The following is a 19,628-nucleotide window of genomic DNA, read 5'->3' on the forward strand; positions in this document are numbered from 1 at the left end:
TGGTGTTTAGTGTCTCTCCGACGGCCAGCCACTTAACAATTATGCAAATATTAATGCTGGAGGAGAGAGAGAGAGAGAGAGAGAGAGAGAGAGAGAGAGAGCGTTTTTATTATGCAAATCGCTTAAGGTTTTGCCAATAAATGTATTTTTCATATGAAGCGGTCCGTTCCTTTGGTTTTCTTGCAGTGTTCCCCCCTGGATTGAGGCATTTATGGAATTGACGGTATTAAATATATTAATTGATTATAAATAATATACTTTAAGTGCGGTTTGTGTACCTAGTTATTTGTGCTGTACGCTTCGGTTGGATAAACCATTGTTCTGTGAGATTTTCATTTTTCTAATGATTTAAGCTTTTTATACTTTAATTGTATTGTAAATTTTCCCAAATTACGTTGATCGAAGTAAATTTAGAACTTAGCAGCTCAAATTTTCAAATATTTAACTTATATCTTGTTATATATGATTATAATTACGATTTAGGAGTGTTTAAGCGTGGCTATGATTTAAGACTGGAACCCATAATTAAATACTTGTGTTCATGAGTGTGTTTTATTGTATACTTATAACTATTGGAAGTTTTTTAATGTCTTAATGATATTTAAAATATCTCTCTCTCTCTCTCTCTCTCTCTCTCTCTCTCTCTCTCTCTCTCCTCTGTTCCCAAAAAAATTAATACAATCTTGTTTATTACATTGCTTAATTATATTTGTCCTAGAATTTTAATAATTTTGGTGGCTAATTAAGCTGTGCGCAATATTTTATATTGATATACAGACTTTTATGATAGAAAGGGAAAAAAGAAGCTTTGAAAAGCCGATTAAATAAAAAAAAAAACGAGCAGAGGCCTGTGAGATTTAATTTATTTTTCTAATAAAGGATGGAATCTACCAACTGTTTTTAGTTTTGGAGAAAGCTGACCAATCTCCTGGAGGGTGAAAAATAATGATTTTATTTTCTTTTTACGAAAACTATGAAGAATACCAATGTTACTTTTTGTACGAAAACTAGGAAGAATAACGGTTTTTATTTGTACGGAAACTAAAGAATAGCAATGATTTTGTACGCAAACTTTGAATACAATATTTTTGTACGAAAACTATGAAGAATGACGATGTTATATATATATATATATATATATATATATATATATATATATATATATATATATATATATATTGTACGAAAACTATGGAAAATAATTTTTTTCCGTGTGGGTGTGTACGTACGGAAACTGAAAAAAATCTATTTTTTTTTGTACGAAAACTATGAAGAATAATTTTTTTTTTGTACGAAAACTATAAAGAATAAAGTTTTTTTTTTGTACGAAAACTATAAAGAATAAAAAAAAATGTACAAAAACTATGAGAAATGGTTTTAAATCTTGTAAGAATTCACGTGGCTTTAGGCGGTAACATCACACCAAGTGAGATATCTGATTTAATTTCCTGTTTATTCCTGACATGCTTTTGTTCTTCCCCTCTTGTCTGTTTATCGGGAAAGGAAATTTTCTCTGGGTCCTTGCACGTGGTAACAAAGGTGCTGATGGAATCTTTCTCTCTCTCTCTCTCTCTCTCTCTCTCTCTCTCTCTCTCTCTCTCTCTCTCTCTCTCTCTCTCTCTCTCTCTACACTTGTGATCGACAAAGATTGACATATTCCGTCTAGTTCCACTGCTTATATTAATGTTATTTGGTATTTGCGTAATATTATTTAATATTCTTATTAACTAGTGTACGCGACCCAATAAAGATACCCTACCGTCTAAATGTTTGGATAGAATTACACACACACACACACACACCTTCCCATCCCTCCCTCTTTACTAACTACAAATCGGCAGTTTAGGCAATTTGTGGGAAATTGTGGCTTCCGAGCGTACCTCTAGGGGTGCCCCCCTTTCACCAGGGTATGACTACTACTACTCCCCCTACCCGATGGACGGGGAGACAGAGTAGTCATACGTCTGACAATGCCACTGAGCCTGACAGGAAAGAAATATATATATATATATATATATATATATAACCAGGCACTTGCTCTATATTATATAAGGGAGGAGGACTTTGAGATTTTTCTATTTACGCTTAATAGTATATTGTTATTGAATGTGTTGACCGGACGCCTTAATTGTAATCAATCTTCAGTAGCTATACAATTAATTGGACAAGTTCTTCCTGGTATATTATAATAGGGGATAGTCTTCCCTCCCCCTTGCAACTGGGGGTGGGGGGTTAATGCATTGCTTCCCGGAATCCTGGTAATTGCCATATGACCCAATGTCATGAATGAATATATAAGCATTATTATTGCGACGTTAGTTTCATGCATGAAACAGTTCAATCACTTATTCTTTGATCTTCTTTTTTTGTTTTATTTGCCCCAAAATATTGGCTCCTTGGGAGACAGCGTGACTGCTGGTACCTCATTGGACCTGCCGTTCTTTTCGTGGTCGCTTAATTTCCCTAAGGACGCGTCTCCCACAATGTTTTCAACTTTGAGATCAAACTACTGCTGTGAACGCTCTCTCTCTCTCTCCTCTCTCTCTCTCTACTCTCTCTCTCTCTTCTCTTCTCTCTCTCTCTCTCTCTCTCTCTCTCTCTCTCTCTCTCTCTCTCTCATTATTATTATTAGTGTTATTATATCTCATTATTATTATTAGTGTTATTATATGCTAGCTAAGCTACCACCCTAGTTTGAAAAGCAAGATGCTACTGTCCCAGGATAAATAGCCCAATGAGGAAAGGATACAAATAGAATAGTGTGGCTGAGTGTATCATCATGCAAGAGAAATCTAGTCCAAGACAACGGAAGACTATAGTACAGAGGCTATGGCACAACCAAAGGACTAGAGAACAAGTAAACCTTCTTACCAGTTTTTCTTTTTTTATATATAAATTAGTTGAAGGTTTTTGAAACGTGGTAAATGTGCAATGTATGATTATGTATTAAAGACTGGCGTAATAATAATAGCGATTTTTTTTTTATACTTTCATGAAATTGCGTGAAAGGGGATTCATATAAGATCACTATACATATCTTGAAGAAGTCTGATTTCTGTGGATGATTTTCATTACCACACCACTTACGTCTTTGATTTATATTAGTTACAGTGAAATGACAGCCGGCCTAAAATCCATGTCTTCTGAAGCTTGGTATTATGCAAGTTTTGATATTCACACTTGCTACTCGTTTTGAAAAAGTAATTTGTTTTGGAAACGTGTTATTGTGGGTTTTATTACGTGTTTTGTTATTCATGTAGTTGTTTGTTATCATTTTCATTATTTTCATCATCATTATATTTTTAAATAGTTGCACTTGCATATCTGGATTTTCATGACCACGTAAATTGGGTAATTAATTTGGCTCATCACTACGGAAAACTTTGGGAACGGACAGTTACTGCATTAACATTTTCGAAAAACATTTTTGCATTAACATGCGGAAAACATCCCCTCTCAAAAACATCAGACAACATCCGTAGCATTAACAATAGAAAAAAAAATTCAATACTTAGAACTGGGAAAAGAAATCCTTATGCAGATTTCTTGGGATAAAAAAAAAAGCTGTGTGTTAACATTAAACCAATCTCTACCTGAACTTTTCATTTTATTATAGAAATGTTTGGAAAACATGTGGATCTTCAATCTTTCTGTAAACTGTTTGGAAATAATTTCTGGCAAAAAACATTCAGAGAACATTATGGCTATAAACATTCAGGAAACATTCTATTTTAATTATTTCAAAACTTCCTGGTATAAAACAAGGGAAAGGTTTTTTTTTTTTTAACCATAAACGCTGAAAATGTTTTATAAAGTTATTTGGTAACCATCTCAATGTAGATATTGGGTAAGAATCTCTTGCATTGACATTGGACTTCAGTCTTCACAACAAGAATCGAGTGCAAGTCCTCCCCTTTTTACTAATAATAATAATTACATAAACAGTGGGAGAATATTTCCCGGCACAAACATTTAGCGAACATTATAGGCTTAAAGACTCGGACCCTCAGTATTATTATAAACATTCGGAAAACATTCTGGAGGATTCCAGGAAGAAAATAATAGGCTGTGCCTCGCTGGATGTTTATCAGCGCTTAACGAAGGGAAGTTGCATTATCCCGAACGCTGCAGGGGCGCAAATGCTTTTGGATGAATATAACGGGGCGTGAAATTAGCCGCTTGCTTTTTCGGAGGTCATAAAGTTCAAAGGTCTTATAAAGTTCGTGGATGTTGTTGTTGTTTTTGTTTTTGTTGTTGCCTTTTAGGAATCTGCTGTTCCCAGATTGGGAGCTGTTGGTTTTCTGTTTCGTAGGAAGCAGCTTGGTTGAAACTGGTGCTCTTAGCTCCAGCTAAGCCTTTTGGAATTTTTACTGCCGTTTTTTGCACCATTAGAATTGTTTACACTTTTGCTGGGCGTTTCCTTATTTCCTTTCCTCGCTTATTTTCCTTGTTGGAACCCCTGAGCTATTAGCATCCTGCTTTTCTAATGGGGTCGTAGCTTAGCTAGTAATCATAATAATTCACAGGCCAGGAACACGGTTCTAGGTAAGGATGTGCCGTTTGTTTAAATTTGTATATATATTATATATATATATATATATATATATATATATATATATATATATATATATATATATATATTATATATACATATATATATACACACACACGGCACATCCTTACCCAGAACTGTGTGTTCCTGGCTTAGCTGAGAGGAGCGAAGAGAAGAATAGTCCCCCCCCCCTTATTTTTATGTCGGCTATCCCCCCAAAATTTGGTGAAATACCGTGGTAAATAGATATATTTCTGTCCACAATCGTTACCAAATAAACACAAATATTATATATATACAGTATATATATATATATATATATATATATATATATATATATATATATATATATATATATATATATGACTAGCAGGACGTTTGCCCTAGAGACTAACTATATATCCATATGATCAGCCCCCAGCCCCCTCCTTTCCACATCACCTAGGATCAGGAATGGCCAGGCAATGGCTGCTGATGACTCAGGTGGACCTATACAGTAGGTTCCCCCAATCCTTAGCTTACAAGATACTACAAGAAACTGTCGAGATTGAGCGGCTCTTGAACCCCAGACTGTTTCCAGTAGGCCACCATCACATTTTTCGTTTCGCAAAAAATATGAAACGGCCACCCGTTAGGGTATTTGGTCTAATTGCATTAAAGTGGACAATATAGAAAAGGTAATGAAGAAATGGATTTTTTATCGTTCCTAATCTTTTATCGCCGATAAAAAAGACGATAAACATTTCATGGCCTTACTCTTCAGCCCAATGACTTTTTTTTTTTTTTTTTTTTATCACCAAAGTTTGTATTAATTCCGTGCACTCATCAGGATCTCTTTAGCCGCTGTCTGCAGTATGAGCGAGGCTTGTGTGCGATATGTTAGATTTATAAATGCCTTTCATTACTTCGTTTCACTTAATGGAAATTTATAGGTGACAGATTGGCTATTGTTAAAGGACGACTATGGCCACCTTAGATTTAGTGTATTTATGTAAAGTTTTCGTTGAATTTAGAAAATAAACTAAATTAGCGGTACCGCTAATCCCCCTTTCTCGAGGTCTCCGGCATGCTAATGATTACGCATTGGGAATATCCTGGTTTAACGCATGTTTGGGTAATGAGGTACAGTATGGCTCGATTCGTTGTGGCTGCCTTTGAGAGTGGCATTCCCTGAAGCACTAATCCCCTAGGTATATCTGCGGCGCCTCTTCTAATGTTATTTAAATGCACTGAGGTTTCCATGATTGCAAGTAAGGTAGGTGCTGGGAAATTATATGTTATTATCTATTATTTCAGATAGATATGAACACACTGATCCAACCCTTGCAAATAGCAAATTCGAAAAAGAAACACTGACACTTGTCCAAAAATTAATTCTTCCACTTGGCACAGTGTACATCTTGGGGTACCCCCCTCTCACCAAGGAATGGGTACTCTCTCTCTCTCTCTCTCTCTCTCTCTCTCTCTCTCTCTCTCTTCTCTCTCTCTCTCTCTCTCTCTCTCTCTCTCTCTCTCTCTGAGGGACTGGGTGAGATAGATGAGTCATACGTTTGACAATGCCACTGAATTTGACAAGGAAAATATATATATATATATATATATATGGTGGGATTTATTTATTAATGGAATTAATGCTTGGATGTTTTATTTAACTTTATATAAGAATGTTGTTTATGTTTTTTCTGTGGCTTATCGAAGGGCATGATCAGTAGTATAAAAGATAACATTGGAATATTCATGTTTCTGTAGATTTAATGCTATCAAATTGAACATTTGAATTTTTGGTTGAACTTCTGTTATTTTATTAGGTAGCATAGACGGTTATAAATCTTCCATATAAGTTATATTATAGAGAAGTATTTCGGTCAAAATGCTGGAAGGTTACAACCTATCTACTTAATTTTCCTCGTTTTGGTTCCTAGCTATTGACAGTATATTTCCTAACCTCCTTTCCAACGCTTTGGGATTTTCACCATTTCGATTTCCTCATATACCTAAACCGTTCTTTATATAGATGCGACCGTATCTTCCCTCCCTGGTGTATAGGTATCCCATACCTTCTCCGTATTCTACAGGATGCCAGAAAACCTAAAATCGATCAATCTCCGTATTCTAAAAACAGCAACAATCCCAATCCTATTCGGATGGACTTCCCGCCCTGAATCATTGAAAAACGTTGACAGTAGACTGGCATCTACGTCAGATGACGTTACAAGCTCTTCAGCCATTGATGTATTCGTTCGTTTATAATGGAGATTCCACATTATGTTTAAATAGAAGACATTTTTGTTGGGTTATTTAATGTGACAGTAATAATAAATGTCAATTTCCATTAGAGATGGTTATTTGGTTCTTTTGGGGTCAAGTACATAACCTTATAGGAACTTTACATTTTTTTTTATATATGTATTTCAACTTTTGAGACTATAGCGAGAGTAATAATTACGTGAATATATCCATCTTAGACTTAAGGACTTTGGCCATTGGGCCATTCTCGGATCACGGAATAAAGTAAAGTCAGAGTTCGTGTAATAGTCGTGTAGATTGGTAGTGGAATTAAGCTTCTCTCTCTCTCTCTCTCTCTCTCTCTCTCTCTCTCTCTCCTCTCTCCTCTCTCTCTCCTCTCTCTCTCTCTCTCTCATATATATATATATATATATATATATATATATATATATATATATATATATATAGATAGATAGATAGATAGGCAGTCGTGTTGCTCTTTTATATGGGAGATGTTTATTTGTCAAGTTTTGGCAGATGGAAGGGCGGAATTTATTTATTAAGAGAATCAGTGCTTGAATATTTTATGTGACTATATATAAAAATTTTGTTTGTGTTTTTCTGTTAGGCAGATTGAAGGTCATGATTGGGAATATAATAGATAAAATCAGAATATTAATGTTTGGATATATTTTATTCTATTAAATTGAACATTTGAATTTTTGCTTTAACTTTTGTTTTTAGTACGTAGTATAGAAGGTTGTATATCTTCCATACAAGTTTATTATAGAGAGGTTTTTCGGTCAAAATGCTGGAAGGTTACAACCTATCTTCTTTATTTTCTTGTTTTTGGTTCCTAGCTTTTGACAATATATTTCCTAACCTCCTTTCCAACGCTTTGGGATTTTCACCATTTCGTTTTCCTCGTTTATCTAATCTGTTATGTATATAGATGCGACTGTATCCTCCCTCCTTGGTGCATAGGTATCCCATACCTTCTCCGTATTCTATAGGATGCCAGAAAGCCTCAAATCAATCAATCTCCGTATTCTAAAAACAGCAACAATCCTAATCCTATTCGGATGGACTTCCCGCCCTGAATCATTGAGAAACGTTGACAGTAGACTGGCATCTACATCAGATGACTTTAAAGGCTTTTCAGCCATTGATATATTCGTCCGTTTGTAATGGAGATTCCACATATTGTTTTTATATGAACCGTTTTTGTTTGTTCATTTAATGTGACTAATAATAATTGTGAATTTCCATTAGAGATGGTTGTTTTGGTCTTCGTGATCAAATACATTACCTAATAGGAACTTTAAGCCCTTTTTTTTATACATATATTCCAACTTTTCAGACGGAGTAAAGTCAATTTGTTAACTACAATTAATCAGATTTCGTGTAATGGACGTGTGTAGATTAGCAGTGGAATTAAGCGTAACCCCCCCCCCTCTCTCTCTCTCTCTCTCTCTCTCTCTCTATATATATATATATATATATGCGGGTGTATGTATGTATGTATATATAAATGTGTGTGTGTATATATATATATATATATACTCAGAGTAGATTTTTAAAAATTACGTTTCAATTACTATACATGGGATTTCTTAAGTTAACCTTTACATATTGAAGAGAAACTCATGCATTTACTTATCCCAGTATTTTTGGGTAGAGAGTTTAACAGCCGAATATGCTCCGTCGTCCTTAGTTTTCTTTTTCTTTTTCATATAAGTTTTTGCCTCCGTAAACAGGCTGGAGGACAAGGTGGCTTCGGTGGAGGCTAATGCATATCAATTGACTGGTTCACCCGACCACTGAGTCACTCGCTTCGCCACAAAGACAGGTCGACTTTTAGTTTGGGAGTTTGTTTGGAAATGTTAGGTCTCCTTTATTTTATTTTTAGTGTGTAGTGGGTTTTAAAAGTCTCGTTATTCTCATTTCGTTTTTTAATTGTTATTATGAGTTAGTATACGTGTTTAGTGGATTTTTAAAAGTGTTATTCTTATTTCTTTTTTTTAATTGTTATTAAGAATTAATATAAGTATCTAAAGGATTTTGAAAGTTATCGTTCTCATATTGTTATTTATTGCTATTAAGGTTTAGTATTCATGTTTAGTGGATTTTAAAAGTGCTATTATTCTCTATTTGAAGTGTTATTAGGTGCATTTGCTAGAATGTATTTATTAAAGTAACGTTAGTAGCCTATATGGTAGAATGCTTCATGTTTCTAAGATTAAATAAGTATGCAGTATATATCCTTCGATGTTACTTAAAAAGAATATAAGACAAGAGTCTTTTCAAAGTTCCCTTTAGTCGATTGTACGGTTTTTTTTTTGGATAGCCTGGACCAGGTAAAAAAGATTAGCATCTCTGTTGCTGTGTCATTGGAACTTTTCTCCAGTTCCTGGTTGCTAACTTTTACCCTTGTGTGTTTATGTTCACCTGATTTAAAACATCAAGGTGATGAAACTCGATGCTGATTATTTTAAGCTTCCGTCTTTTGTATTCTGTTCGTCATTTGACATTTTAAAAGATACATTGCTATCATTGATGACAAACAATGAACGGAACTTAAAAATCAGATATGAGAAGTACTTAGGATTCTAAAATGTACACTCATAGTTCCAACTTTTCTTTAATAGTTCTTTCTTTTCTTACTTGATTACATCATATATTCATATCTGTTTTGACACTGTTACTGTTTTTAGAATGATATATTGTTAATTTATTCTCACTGGACTATTTTTCCCTGTTGGAGCCCTTGGGCTTATAGCATCTTGCTTTTCCAACTAGGGTTGTAGCTTGGCTAGTAATAATAATATGTAATGAATGAATTCTTAGAGTCGGATTCCCCATCTTCTAATTTCGTGGATATAACATAAAATTTTCATAATACAAAAACCTGAACACAAATCTTATACAAACGAGAGAGAGAGAGAGAGAGAGAGAGAGAGAGAGAGAGAGAGAGATTTACGTTTCTCAATAAGTAACCTTTGGTGAATGATAATTAACGTTAATGTCAGGAATTAACAATATATGTTAAGTAAGAATATCAACTAACGGAATACTAATGTTAATATTTTAAATATTTAACAAGATTTTAAGAATACACAACGTTACATATAAAATGTTATTTCACTGTTGTCATAAATTGACGTTCAGCGGATTCGAAAATCATATTAGGAAAATAAAGGAATACTTTATATATATATATATAAGTATATATATATATATATATATATGTGAGTGTGCATATATATACAGTATTATATATGTATATGTATATATATATATATATATAGTTAGTGTGTGTAACTGAAGAAAGGGTTTGGATATTAGATGAATTCACTACAGAAAAGTGTTGATGGGGGAAGAATAATAAGAAAAATGAACTTGAAATAATAAAAAGGGGAGGGAAGAGAGAGAATCTTTACCAAATGAGAAATTGGTGAGAAAAAATAGATATTGCCTCAATGGTTTTGAATTAATGTTTTCATCTTAAGCGTTTCAAGCGTCAGGGTAAATATGAATTGTCATCACCCTCTGGCTTATATCAGTTAGACATTTTACTTCTTTGATAATTTTATATTTGTAGTGATATAGAGAGGATAAGTCTAGCCGTAATTGGTGGTAGTACTAGGAAGGTGCATCGTATGTACAGTACATTCAAGTATTAGTGAGAGAGAGAGAGAGAGAGAGAGAGAGAGAGAGAGAGAATACCCTTGAAAAAGTGCAAAAGGCGTTCATACATTTTTCTCTTTTATGATGGCGAAATAAAATCACAGGACAGGGCTGCCATAAATTGTTCCTCACCCTCCAAGATAAAAGAACTTTAGTGCTTTTTTTATTGGGGGCCCGGGTTTGAGAGCTAAAAGGTATAGTAAGTCACTAGTACACGGATTTTTCATTAATTTTTGTAAATATTTATATTAAGAAGTTATGACACTTTAATTTTTTTAATTTTCATGAATCCTTATACAGCCATCGCACATTTATAATTTTTTTTAAGTTTATTTGTTAATATATATTTTTAGTTTTTATGAGGTGCAGCATTAAAATTAGTATTTGTTATTTCTTAAATTCGCATTTCCCCCTTCTTATGAAACTAATTTATACTCACATTTCTAAACTTCTTTTAACGAGAATTATATTCTACTCGAAAAGAAATTCCATTTTATACAATTTTAAAAGAGTATATCTTCCTTATTGAAAAAGTTTGCTTTTCACCCTGCCCAAACCTGGAAAAATTTTAATTCCCCACCTTTTTTGTGAACCGCACGTGGGTGTCGTTAGGGCGCAATGAGGGTGGCCGTTGTATTGCCAAGGGCGTAACCAGCGGTCATGACCGTCCACCGTCTTCTGTGTTCTCAGGAAAAGATGAGAAGAATAATGGGGTTAGTTGTGGTTTAGAGGAGGTTGAGTTATATGGGGGTTTACCTCTAAACGTTAACCTCTGTTATCCGAACTAGCCTTGTATGGCATTCGGTGTAATCATGTGATAAGGAGAAGCTGCCCATCTTATTGGTGCACTAAAGATGATGCTGCCCTTGGGTGTGATCGTGTGAGTTGTGGTTAAGGGTGTGTCGTCTTTGGTGAAATAACCCTTTTTTTTCGAAAAGATGTTTACTAAATGGTTAAACTCGTGTGGTTTATGGCAAGGCTTCTGTTTGTTGTTTTTGGCTGGTTTCAGTTCAGTTCTGGTATCGTTGATGTAATAAAACTCGAAAGGTAGTGGTAATTAATTTCAAGATGACACTGCAAATTTAATTTTGATTTCCAGTAGATTAGGTTAGTAGATATCTTTTATTTGATGCTTAAATTATATTTTATAACATCTGAGAGAGAGAGAGAGAGAGAGAGAGAGAGAGAGAGAAATTGTGGGGAGCTTACTAGTCCATGAAAAATGTCGTTATATAAAACTGGAAATTCTCTCTCTCTCTCTCCCTCTCTCTCTCTCTCTCTCTCTCTCTCTCTCACACACACACAATCTTTTGCCCAAATCTGGAGCCCGTGTAGAGTGAATAAGAAATGCAAAATCAGGCGTGAAAAGGCAATGACGTAAGTGTTGTGAAAACTTTCCTTATAAGGCTCTTGAACTTTGGTCTTGCAGTAACAATAGAATCTTCGAAAGCTGAGAAATAATGTTTCTCCTCAGGCATGAATGTCTTTGGTGTCTAGATTGTAATCTGAGCTTGCTTGTCCAATGTAAAATCTAATCCGTATCTTTATACTCTCCCCATCAGCTTTCAGACCTCGTTGTGACCCTCAGCCTCTGGTACTTGACCTCACTTGACCTCCCCACGGTTCACTTTGGTTTCCACCACCACGTACTTGTTATTATCACCTTCTGTGGAATCTGGATATTTTTATGGTAGTGATCTTCAGCCATGAAGGATTTTATGGTGGTTTGACATTCGTCTCGTTCTCATATTTGGTGTTTTTAAATGGTTGTACTGTCATTCTTTAGGATTGAATATTTCGTTAGATATCAAGTTTTAGGCGTTACTTAATTCTCTCTCTCTCTCTCTCTCTCTCTATGTGCCAGATGTTTCTTGTGTATACTAGTGTGTTCGTACACAGGCATAAACTATATATATATATATATATATACTGTATATATATGTGTGTTTATATATATATATATATACAGTATATATATATTTATGTATATATGTGCATATATATTTATATATATATAATTATATATACAGTATATGTATATATATATATATATATATGTGTGTGTGTGTGTGTGTGTGTATGTTTTAGCACAATGTGCTAGTAATATCCTAGTTATTACTTTCCTGACTTCATAGGAAAAGTATTGTCTAATTCCTAACTTTGTAGCTCGAATTCTTCCCATCTCGCAAGACACCTGATCGATGGTTCTTGGCTGAAGTCAGTCGTCACCGGTGTCTCTTTCCTTTCCCTGAGCCGAAGTGTCATACTTCCTAAAGATCGCATATCACCGGTAATCCCAGGTTGGGTTCGGAACGACCCAGGAAGAGAACCTACTCTTCTATCAGCCTGTCGGACCCAACCCGACGTGACAGCATTCCCCAGACGTGTATTCAGGTGTCGTCTTCTCTCCTTCCTCTTGTAATGAATGTCACCAAATTCTGGTCATTTATTCATGCGTTTATTCAGATGTGTTATTTTTTCTTATTTGCTGAAATGGGGTCGTTTTTATATTTATTCAAATTGATATTTTGGTTATTTGATGTAATGTATTTTTTTATTTAGTCAAATTAATATTTTGATTATTTGCTGCAGGGCATTTTTTTATTAAGTCAAATTATTTATTTATTATTTACTTTAAACTCATAATTTTTTCATTTATTCGAATTAATATTATTTTGCTTATTAGCTGCAATGCATCTTTTTTTTCATTAATTTAAAATATTTTAATGAGTATTTACTGCACTGCATTTTTTGTATTTTAAGTGACCTACGATTTAAAATGTTTTCTGTTTTGTTGCGGTTTGGTTATTTCGAATTTTTACTGTTATATATTGTACAGCACAAATCTTATTTGTTTTTCTCCAGTATTCATATCCCACCATTTGAGATTATTAAAGGAAGAAAACTGAAGAATAATAACTCTTGTTTCTCTGCCCCTTCTGTGGCTATAGTAGTACTGTGGTATCTTGTTCGCCTAGCTTTTGCATGGTAGCAGATCGATCCGAGCCCGGGACTGTAAGTTTAAGCTGTTTAGTGGGGAGGCCACTGCGGTGGTTGGGCATGCCCAGCTGACGTTCCGGTGAGCATCTATTCGATGAAACGAACTGAAACCAAACGCCTTTACCTTACCTTTAATGGGAAGGGCACTGGAATGTGATGATAGTTTTTTTTTTTTTTGGGGGGGGGGGGCGGGGGGGGAGTCTTAGCTGATTATTTTTCATATGACATTTCAAGTCAACGTAGATATTGTTCAATGTATGTATTAATGTTTTTTTTATTAGCAATTGACAATATTAAAACAATTGAAGATGGGGTGAATCGTAAGTTTGTCATTTATTCTGACCCAAAAAGGGACATAGAAACTCAAAAAGGTTATGCGCATAAGAACCAATCAGTATTACATTTAAAAGTCTGCTTATTAAATTCTATTACCAATGAGTGAATGTTGAAATATGCTGTATTCCTACCCATTGTGGGGTTCTTCATTATGAAAAGCAGATACAGAGCTGGTGCAAAAGCTTAAAGATCGCTCATAAATGATAGGCAAGGGACAGTGACAATTCCATAAAGACCTAATCATATATTAATATGATCCTCGGCCAAGCCCCCTCCACCCAAGCTTGGTCCAATGTGGGCCAGGCATTAGCTGCTTATGACTCGGCACGAAACCTATAGGCTTTCCCCAAATCCTCCATCCATAGCTCACAAGCATAGTGAGGTTGTTGACACTACAAGAAACTATCGCGAGCTTGAGTGTGTCTGGAACCCTAGTCCTGCAGAGCGCCAGACAGGCAAGTTTCGAAGAGGGAACCATAACCCAATATATCTACCATGGCATGACATTAAACGACATCCAAGGAGACCTATTGAAGCGTGAAGTAGGAGATGATGAATGGAGAAGTATTGAATTAAAAGGTCACCGTAGAGACGACTGGCGAAATCTAACCGAGGCCCTGTGCGTTGATAGGCGTGAGAGATGATGATGGTGATGATGATGATGAGGGATTTTATCTATCATAAAAATAAATTGAAACAAATAAAATCTGTAGTTTCTCCATGGGAATCGTCATGCCAGAACGATAAGAGGACGGAAGTACTTTTAGCAATATTGCGTCTTTGTTATACAAAATTGACCGTTTTAAACTATGCAGCATTTTGAGAAAACTGTTTTTAAAACACAGAGGTTTATGTTAGTCAGAAAACTTTTCTGACATTGACCTGATTTATTGAAATTATTAAGATTATTATTATTAGAATTTTTGATATTTATTTTTACTAGGCCCTTTTTAATGATTGTAACGAGGAATAAAAAAAGTGTACTGTCATAGAGCTATTCAAAAGTATTCAAAAGTTATTCTCTCTCTCTCTCTCTCTCTCTCTCTCTCTCTCTCTCTTTAATGTCAGTGTTCATAGAATCCAATATGCGGAGAAATGGACGAAGAGAGGTAAAGAAAATAGATGAATTGATATCTGTTTAAAATTATATGCTATGGACTATGTAATCCTCATCTCTGACAAGCTCGCGAAAACGACGATAGTTTTCAAGTTTCATAAGATTTATTTCCGAAGATTGTACAAGGCCACTTAGTGTAGCCATTGCTAATTCATGTTCAGGTCAACTTGCCAGTCTATAGAAAGATGATTGAGATGATCAGATAATTATGTAAGGAGGCTGCCCTAATTTATGCGGGAAAAATTTGGCCTTTGGATATATGAAATTATCTGGGCTGAAATGTGTGTATCGATATATGGCAAATAACACATACCTCTCCTTCCCCCCCCCCCCCTTTATCTTGATTTTTATGAGATTGTTTTCCTTCTATGGAAGACTTTTTTTTTTCTTATTTTTTGTGGTGCAATACCTCAACGCTATTATATAATAATGATTTCCAGTGACTTGGCCAGCTCTATTTGTCTATACTAATGAGACTTGAATGTACACAGAGGTATATCGTCTACTGTAGATCTTGTGTACACAACGCTTTTTATAGTACATTTTTTTGTCAAATATATGATGTAGTATGGTATATGAATACCCTTCCTAGAGTATTTTTTTTAGTTAATACTACAAGATGTATTTGCATGACGTTAAATAATTATTTATTTTCTGAAAGTTCCTTTTTACTCATATCTGGGTATTACAGTTCGAATTACTTTTAGCATTATTTTTAATGTAATTTTTATCCAGTTAAAGTAAATTCATATTTAAAGATAATGGAAATGAAAACTATTGTAATTTTGTGAAATTTTGGAACATTAAATTTCTTTCATTGCGATTCGTAAAAGACGGTAGTTCTGGGTGTAATTAACTGTCCCAGTGATTCGTTAGGGAAACTATTGAAATGCATTGAAAGAATGGCCTTTCATCAGAAGGGGCTAGCGTTCGATCCCAAGTATGAGGTAGAAATTTATTTCTATTTGAACACGATGTTGTGTTGATATTTATCCATATATATATATATATATATATATGAAACTGCAGTAGTTTCTAGTCACTGCAGGACAGAGGCCTCATAGATGTCCTTATTCATGTCTGGGGTTTGGCGAATTCACCACCACGCTAGCCAACTGCAGATTGGTGATGGTGGGAGATTTTTGCCTGATCACTCACAGCAAACCAACCTTGTATGGGTGGCCCTGACTAGTACAGCTTTACTGATCATGGCGGTACGCAAACCCTTTCATCACGTTAAGGTATCCCCACTCAGAAAAAGGTATATTGGCATATACTCATTGAAGGGTTATGCTGACACATCGTGGAATTTTTTGGAAATATATCTATCTTAGTATTTTTTTGTCGTTAGGTGTAAGTCTTTTCACGTTTCCTAAGGGAAAGATTCTCTCGCCTGGAAGCTTAACTTTTAACGAAATTTCTATTTTTCTTGTTAGTTTGTTTACAACATGCCAACTTTCTCAGAAAAAAGGGACAAATAAGTTATGGCAGTTTCTCTCTCTCTCTCTCTCTCTCTCTCTCTCTCTCTCTCTGGAAAATATCTTGGGCGTGGGAAGTAGGGCCTCTATGAGTACCCAACATTTTTTATTAAAATTATCATAAGAAATAATTTTGCTGTCACTGAATCAAAGATGATTATGATGATTAGTTAATTGCTCTCCACTTGATATTATTATTATTATTATTATCATCATCACTATTATTATTATTATTATTATTACTTGCTAAGCCACAACCCTAGTACCGGATTACTTTTTCCTGAAGCTATTCGAAAGCTATAGATCCTACTCTGAATGGCCTCCCTACTCATGCCTTAGCTATACGTATAAATCCAGTTCAAAGCTGTAGATGGATTTTTGTGCTTTTGTCAATTACCTGTATTGTATCTGCCTTTGTAGGTTTTTTATTTGGAATATCAAATCCTCTTGTCTTTATTAAAAGCTTAAAGGTATCTACTTTCAGGGTTTATTTCTTTTAGTGGAATTGATTTATTTTATTGGATGAAAGTCGATGATATTGTTGTTTTTTATTATTTTGGATAAATTCAACTTTGATACTGTTTCATTTTGAAATGTTTCAGCTTTCAAATGTCTTATGTAACTTAATCTTGATAAGTTTTGATGTGTTTATGCTGAGGTTATAAATTTAAGCTCATTATTAACTTTTAATGTTCAGCTAAATTGACGGCATTAATCAGGTGTTATAAATTCAAGTTCAATAATTAACTTTTTTGTTCAGCTAAATTGATGACATTAATCAGGTTTGTTATAGTTTTAAATTCATTATTAACTCCCATATTGTTGAGCTAAATTGACATTAATCAGGTCTGTTATAAATTTAAGTTCATTATTAACTGTGTTATTGTTCAGCTTAATCAGAGTACCACGGGGTCAGAATTTAATTCTATTTACTTTCTATTTACTTTCTTGATATCAAGGTCCTTTCTTTAATTTTTTTTTCCACTGACCCCATTCAATCTGGTTTAAAACCTTCCTTTCTTCGTATATTCTTGTACTGCTGAACTGTGTACTATCTTCCTAAATTTATTCTTTGTACACTACCTAAACTACGTAATAAGTTCGTCTGTGCAGCTTCATTTTTAAATATTATATATGTATACTCATCTATAAAAATATTAATATGAGAGTTAATAGTAATATTTACTTAGTAATATAATGAATGTTCGGGGGAAATTATATTTGGTTAATGCGTCGTGTTTATTTGTCGACTCTGGAGTTCCTACATATTAATTATCAATAAATCAACAACTCTCTTCACCAAAACTAACTAATTATTGCCCTCTCTCTCTCTCTCTCTCTCTCTCTCTCTCTCTCTTTTGTAAAATCAGTAAGTAGTTCTTTTGATAAACAAGTTATTGTCACGTGGCCGAGTAGGCTTAAGGCATAAAAATATAGGAAACGAGGATAATGACAGATGTTACTCTTTATCTTTTCAAACAGTTCGTGTATTTAACAAAAAGTAATTCACAAGATTATTGAGCACATAACTAATCAGTTACGGTAGCGTTGAATTTCATTGAAAATGTTAAAGTCACAATTTACAAAGTTGAATTCAAAATGCAAAACCTTTTAAGTGCTCCTTAATAATACATCAGAGTTACAAAGTTGTAGGGTCTGGTAATGGAGAGAGACAGCGGGGTTTTAGAAAGCTACTTAATAATCTACATTATACAAATACTGTAATGAATGGCGATAAGACCAGGATCAGCCTCCGGCGGCGGGACGGTACTAGCGATCTCTAACTGACTGACATCTGGGGCATGCTTCCTCCTTATGTTTGGCTCGCACCCGGATGGGGTATCATGATTGTCCACTTGGGTAAAGGAAGGGGTGGCTGTTGCAGTTCTTCAACGGTTTATGTTAAGATTTCAGCCGCTGCCTCCTCTCCGTCTCCAGCCCTGTGGGAAAAGGATGTGATTCAGCTATATGACAGATCAGAAAAACATGGGCGCCATCCGCCACAACACTTGGCTAAGGCAGATTGAGCAATTCAGAGCTTCAAGGTCACAAAGCAAATGTTTTGTGCCTGCATTCGTCTATTTGTGTTTTTTAGTTTGTCTAACTTTACTTCCTATCCTGTGACAAACTCCCCTTACCAAATTCTTCGTTAAAAGCAAACCCTAATTAGCTTTTGGGTGCAAAAAAAAAAAAAAAAAATCTCAATAATAAGTACGAAATTAAACAAAACTCTAATCGAGACTGCTCTGAAGTGCTCAATCTTAATCATACAGGATTATACAATCCTTTAAGAAAGAAAAACAAACTTTACCAATCAACAAATGAAAATATAAAAAGAAATCAAGTTACAATAAAACTTGAAATAGGCAACTTATTACATGTCATAATGGTGATTATACAGGCCGACAAAAGTAAATAGGAACTGTGATAATACTAATAATAAGTGAATACAATATTGAGTAAATAAAAACTGGAGTAAAGAACATAGAGGCAGGTCGTGTTCAGTTCCTGGATGGGGGGGATATGAACCTGTTTCCGGATCCTACGTTTCTCGCCAAGAATGAGTTACCCACCAACAGGTGGGGTCCCTGGAGAATCTGCCCTCTGAAAGAAGATGCATCTCTATGTCCAGTAGAATGCCTAAAGGTCTATCTTCGTAGAACTTCAGACTTCAAGGGTGGTCAACTATTCAGGGGAGAAACATCAGGCTCAAATTTATCTCTGAATCAACTCAGAGCGAAAATCACATATTTTATTCGCAGAGCGGATCCTGACAGTACACCCGCAGGTCACGATCCGAGGAAAGTTGCCTCATCCCTAAATTTCTTTAATTGTATGGATTTTGAACATCTCCGTTCATACACGGGCTGGAAGTCTTCCAGGGTGTTCTTTCGCCACTATGCGAAGCAAGTAGAGGAACTTAAGAGATCTGTGGTAGCAGTGGGTCGTGTAGTTAACCCTACTGTTTAACTCTGCGAGGAACAGTGGTCTTAATTGGGACGATTAAGTCCAGGGTGAGTGTGTAGGTACATACTGTACTACAAACTAAATGAGGGCACCAAGTGCCATATAGACTGTTCCTTCTTTCAAAGGTGAACCTAGCATAAGTTCAGACATGTGTGCCGAGCGTTTCTAACGCTAATGTGATTGATTTGTAATACAGACTTTTATGACTTGATACCTTGGTATCTTATCAAAGTGGTGTTTAATGGTTTTTCTTTCAGATAAACAA

General features: G+C 34.9%; 1 protein-coding gene across 1 annotated transcript in view; it reads right to left on the reverse strand.

Moving 5' to 3' along the window:
* Window positions 1–17,849: 17,849 nt before the first annotated feature.
* LOC137631056 (uncharacterized) overlaps window positions 17,850–19,628 on the reverse strand; it is a 17,127-nt gene continuing 15,348 nt past the window's right edge. The window contains exon 3 of the mRNA XM_068362650.1: window positions 17,850–18,336. The gene's annotated coding sequence lies outside the window, so the exon portion shown is untranslated. The remainder of the gene's footprint in view (window positions 18,337–19,628) is intronic.

This window comes from Palaemon carinicauda, chromosome 39, assembly GCF_036898095.1.
Source record: "Palaemon carinicauda isolate YSFRI2023 chromosome 39, ASM3689809v2, whole genome shotgun sequence".
NCBI lineage: Eukaryota > Metazoa > Arthropoda > Malacostraca > Decapoda > Palaemonidae > Palaemon > Palaemon carinicauda.